General features: G+C 41.0%; 1 protein-coding gene across 4 annotated transcripts in view; it reads left to right on the plus strand.

The window, feature by feature from the left end:
- Positions 1-6000, plus strand: part of RNF212B (ring finger protein 212B) — a 60533-nt gene that overhangs the window by 29616 nt on the left and 24917 nt on the right. The window lies entirely within an intron of this gene.

Raw genomic sequence — 6000 nt, forward strand, 5'->3', positions numbered from 1 at the left:
TTGCTTAAAGACCTATGTTCAAGATGGAATTTCTTGTCCCCCATTCTCATTTTTCAGTAACCTTTTTTAGTAATGCATATATATTTAATTATTTTCGTGTTTAGAATTGGTTGCCTGAATTTCAGAAAATATTTTTCTTTCCTGATGCATCATATATTTGCATACCGTTGACTTGGTCAAGATCAATAGGAATGTGGTAGGAAGTGGAAAGAAGACAGAATAACCATTTGAGAGTTCCCAAATTGTAAAAACTTTGGTTTTCTCCTTCCACTCTCCAGTTCTCCACTGAGATTATTTTATAGCTTAATGGGATTTCTATCTTGGCGTGTTTCTTGAGAAATTTTATCACTGTTTTTTCTTCTGTACTCTTACTTCTCATTCTTAGAAGAGTAGTCCTTTCCTTAATGTGAAGATGATCCTTTGTCATGTTCTGGCTGAAGATAGTAGATTTAATTTTTTGTTGGTGTCTCACCCTTCAATCCTAACTCTGGAAATAGAGGAAGGGGAATTAAAGCTTTCACTGCATTCTGCTTTTAGTTGCTTGGGTGAGCCATCATATTTGAGATATTATTTAACATTATAGGGAGATAAAATCTAGCTGAGACTCAAGGAGAAATGTAAACAAGGTCACATGAGCAAGAGAAAGAGCAGACTTTTGGTTAATAACTAAACTCAGGATTAGCTAATGATCAGTAGAGAAATTATATGTAGTCTGAATTCTAACCTGCCTAATCAAGAGACCAATTACACATGGTCAAATAATCAAGATAAAATAAATGGAAAGTGTCAGTTAATCATCACTTTAGTGAAGGGCCAATTTGGTGAAGTCAGCAATGTCTGAAAATGTGTTTTCCTAGTCTGTGAAGTTGAAAAACTGATCCAAATAATATCTAGATTGCCTCATTCAGGCCTCGGCTCAGATTTTTCTTTCTCAGTCAGACCTTTACTGACTCTCATATATCAAATGGTAGCCCCAGCACTGTCTAATTCTTACCCTGCTTTATTTTTCATCATAGCTCTTCTCTCTAACATTATATACTTATTTATTGTCTGAATCCTGCACTGGAATGTAGGCTCCATAAATTCAGAGATTTGGTAGGTTTTGTTTGTTGTTATATACCCAGCTCTTTGGATAGTTCTTAATATGTAATAGACACTCAAAAATTATTAAATGATTGAATGGCATATTGATCTAAATATCCACTTGTGTTTTAATCATCCCAGATCTCTGTAATGACCTGCCAAGGGCATTTTTCTGCTGTACTACTCCATGGCCAATAGTTAAAACTTCCTGTTTTGAAATCTTTACTCACCTCTAGATAAAACTATCTAAGTATCTTTGGGGATTAGAGAGCCTCCTATAGACCTGTAAGCTTTCTTCTAATCCCAGGTCATAGACTGCACCCTTATCCATAACTAGTCATCTTTCAAATGCATCCAGTAATTGTTCCTTTTTCAGTAAAGCCTTCCCTGATTCCTGTAGGCAGATTTTTGCACTGTCCTTTGTAATCCTATAACCCTTGCTCTTTCTTACCTCTGCAAAAGTGTTTTAATTTATTTGTTCTTATGTCTGTTTCTCTCACTTAACCGAAACTTTTGAAAGGCAGGTATCAACTTTGTATTGCCCAATGGCTAATGAGGTACCTGGCACAAATTAAGTGAATAAGAAATGTTTGTTAAATGAATGAATGCACATTAAGGCTGGGAGGGAGGTGGAAATGGTTCAAGGTGAGGTCAGAGAGAGAGGCTTGAACCTATATATAGGGACTTGTAGGCCATGGTAAGGAATTTAGATTTTCTTCTAAGTGACAGTGGACACCATTGAAGGGTTTTAAGCACAGAAATGGCATTATCTGATATATAATTTTAAAAGGGAATCTGGCTGCTGAGTGGAGAATGGACCGTAGAGAAGTTAAGAGTAGAAGCAGGGAGACCACGTAAGGGGCTATGGGAGAAATCTAAGTAAGACTTCTTGAGCTAAAATGGTAGCAATAGAAATGGAGAGGGGTAATCAAATCTGAGATGTTTTCTAGGAAGAACTGGTAGAACCGTTGTTGATTTGAATGTGGAAGATGAGAAAGAGAAAGGATTTGAGGAAGACATTTGGGTTTTTGTCTTGAGCAAAACAAGACAAATTTATGGGATGATTATACTCTTTTTTTTTTTTTAAAGATTTTATTTATTTATCTGACAGGTAGAGAGACAGCGAGAGAGGGAACACAAGCAGGAGGAGTGGGAGAGGGAGAAGCAGGTCTCCCGCTGAGCCAGGAGCCCGATGCGGGGCTCGATCCCAGGACCCTGGGATCATGACCTGAGCCGAAAGCAGACGCTTAACGACTGAGCCACCCAGGCGCCCCAGGATGATTATACTCTTTACCAAGGCTGAAAAGACCTTTTGAGGGAAAATACCATTTTGGATGTATTAGGTTACAGATGCTTGTTAGGGCTCCAGGAGGAGAAATCACAAAGGTGGATAAAGTTACTATTCTGAAGCTCAGGACACAGGTCAAGGATAGAGATATAAATATGGAACTCATTAGGATATAAATTGTTTTTAAAGCCTTGGGACTGGATGAGATCACCCAGGGAAGGAGCCCCTTCAACATTTAATGATCAGGTAGAGGAGGAAGAGAAGTTAGCAAAGAGTAGCAGTGAGTGAGTGGAAGCAAGGAGAGTATGGTATCACAGAAACTAAGAAAGGGAAATGTTTCAGGAAGGAAGAAATGACCGGCTGGGTCAAATGCTGTTGAGACATGAAGATGAGGGCAAAGGAGGGAGGACTGGATTTGGCAACCTGAGGATTATTGATGACACTCACAAAAGCATATTGTGGAGAGTCTTGAGAAAGAGAAACACATTGGATTGCATTGGTAGGTATGTGTCTACATTCTGTCCACTTCTTCACCTCCCAGACCCTCTGCAGTCTGGCTTCATTTAGACTATGTCACTGAAATTGCTCTTGCTAAGGATATTAACAGCTTCCTTGTTATCAAACCCAATGGATACTTTTTTGTTGTTGTTACTGTACTTGATTTCTTAGCAGCAGTCTAGGCCCACTCTCTCCCCCTTAAAATATTCTTTCTTTGGCTATTGTAACCAACTTCTTTCTCTCTTTTGTATTTATCTTCCTCTGTCCATCTCTTGAATAGTTATATTTCTCAGGTTCTATACTAGACACTTACACTCTCCATGGATAATCTCATTCACTCCCATGCTTCAGTTATCATCGACATAGGGATCACTTCCAATTCTATTATGTCCAGTAAAGATCTCAGCTTAAATGGAGCCTTCTCTGACTGCTGTATTTAAAATGGGTACCTCCCCTTTATTCTCTGTCCTAGAGACCTTTTTTTTTTTAAGATTTATTTATTTATTTTAGGGAGAGAGGGAGAGAGAGCGTGAGAGTGGAGGGAGGGGCAGACAAAGAGGGAGAAGGAAAGAAGCAGACCAGTGAGCCTGAATCAGGGCTCCATCCCAGGACCTGAGATCGTGACCTGAGCTGAAATCAAGAGCCACCAAGGTGCCCCTGTCCTAGAAACCTTCTTGTTTCCTTAATAACACTTGGATAATTTGTAATTTTTGAGGTGTTTATTATATGTTCCATAGACTGTAAGCTCCACAGAGGCAGAGACTGGCTTTGTTTTGTTCATCATTGTATCCCATGCAAAGATCACAGTTTAGCTACCTAGGAAGCACTCAGTAAATCTTTGCTGAATGAATGAGTGCTCCCTGCCCCCACCAACTTCAGGCATATATCCATTTGCTGACTTGATATTTTCACTAATTCCATATGTCCCAAACTTAACTCAGTATTCTTAACACCCCCTCCACCTGGCCCACCCTTCACATACACACAGAATAGGCTACTCTTTCTATTTCTATCATGGTAAATAACTGCCATCCACAGAATGACCAAACCAAAAATCGATAAGTCATTCTTGATTCCTTCTTCTCTTTGCATTTCCTTTTTTTTTTTTTTTTTTAAGATTTTTTTATTTATTTGACAGAGAGAGACACAGCGAGAGAGGAAACACAAGCAGGGGGAGTGGGAGAGGGAGAAGCAGGCTTCCCCCCGAGCAGGGAGCCCAATGTGGGGCTCGATCCCAGGACCCTGGGACCATGACCTGAGCTGAAGGCAGACGCTCAACGACTGAGCCACCCAGGCGCCCTTCTCTTTGCATTTCCAATCCATTGTTAAATCATATTATCTCTGTCTGTCTAAAATACTTGAATCTTTCAGGGTGCCTTGGTGGCTCAGTTGGTTATGCATCCAACTCTTGATTTTGGCTCAGGTCATGATCTCAGGGTTGTGAGATCTAGTCCCATGTCGAGCTCCATGCTCAGCGCAGAGTCTGCTTGACATTCTCTCTCTCTCCCTGTCTCTCTGCCCCTCCCCCCACTCTTGTGTGCAAGTGCACTTCCTCCCCCGCCAAAATAAATAAATAAAATCTTAAAAAAAAAAACCTTGAATCTTTCTACTTTATCCCCAGCCTTCTAGTTCAATTCATCATTGTTTCTATCCTGGATTATTGTAGTAGCTTCCTAACAGATCTTTTGACCTCCAGTCTTTTCTTTTCATATCAGTTCTCCGTATTGAAGCCAGGAAATCATTCCCTTTTTTTTTTTTTTTTTAAGATTTTATTTATTTATTTGTGTGTGAGAGAGAGAATGAGCACAAGATGGGGGAGGGTCAGAAGGAGAAGCCGACTCCTGACTGAGTGGGGATCCTGATGCTGGTCTCAATCCTGGGACTCCGGGATCATGACCTGAGCCAAAGGCAGTCGCTTAACGACTGAGCCATCCAGGTGCCCAAGATAGGAAATCATTCTAAATATAGGTATGATCAGGGGGTGCCTGGGTGGCACAGTCAGTTAATTGACCGACTCTTTTTTTTTTTTAAAGATTTTTTTTTATTTATTTGACAGAGAGAGAGACAGAGAGAGAGGGAACACAAGCAGGGGGAGTGGGAGAGGGAGAAGCAGGCTTCCCGCCAAGCAGGGAGCCCGGATGCGGGGCTCGATTCCAGGACCCTGGGATCATGACCTGAGCCGAAGGCAGACACTTAACCAACTGAGCCACCCAGGTGCTCCGATTTGCATACATTTTCTCCCATTCTTTGGGCCCATCCATCTTAAAATTAAGAACAATTAACCCCAATGTCCATTAAATAAATATAAATAGGAAGAACAGACAAAATAGGACATTGAATAGAGTGGGAAATAGGAGAGATTAAAAGAAAAAGAGGGAAAGATATAAATTCACAAAAAAAGAAAAATTCAGAGAAAAAGACAGAAATGAATATATAAAGACTTTCATAAATTTAGTGTTGGGGTTGATAAACTTTTTTTTTTTAATTTTTTTAATTAATTTTTTTAAAGATTTTATTTATTTATTTATTTGCCAGAGAGAAAGACAGAGAGAGAGGGAACACAGCAGGGGGAGTGGGAGAGAGAAGCAGGCTCCCCGCTGAGCAGGGAGTCCCACGCGGGGCCCGATCCCAGGACCCTGGGATTATGACCTGAGCTGAAGGCAGACATTTAACGACTGAGCCACCCAGGTGCCCCTTCTTTTTTCGCCCTGAAGATTTATTTATTTATTTTACAGAGAGAGAGCATGTGCTTCAGTGGGGGGAGGGGCAGAGGGAGAGAATCGTCAAGCAGACTCCCTGCTGAGCGCAGAGCCCATGGGACTCTATCTCACAACCCATGAGATCATGACCCATGAGATCTTGACCTGAGCCAAAACCAAGAGTTGAACGCTCAACCAACTGAGCCACCCAGGCAACCTGATAAATGTTTTCTTTTTTTTTTTTTTAAAGATTATTTATTTATTTATTTGAGAGAGAGAGAATGAGAGAGAGCAAGCACATGAGAGGGGAGAGGGTCAGAGGGAGAAGCAGACTCCCTGGTGAGCAGGGAGCCTGATGCGGGACTCGATCCAGGGACTCCAGGATCATGACCTGAGCCGAAGGCAGTCGCTTAACCAACTGAGCCACCCATT

Source organism: Phoca vitulina, unplaced genomic scaffold, assembly GCF_004348235.1.
Source record: "Phoca vitulina isolate PV1807 unplaced genomic scaffold, GSC_HSeal_1.0 scaffold7, whole genome shotgun sequence".
In the NCBI taxonomy this organism is placed as follows: Eukaryota; Metazoa; Chordata; class Mammalia; order Carnivora; family Phocidae; genus Phoca; species Phoca vitulina.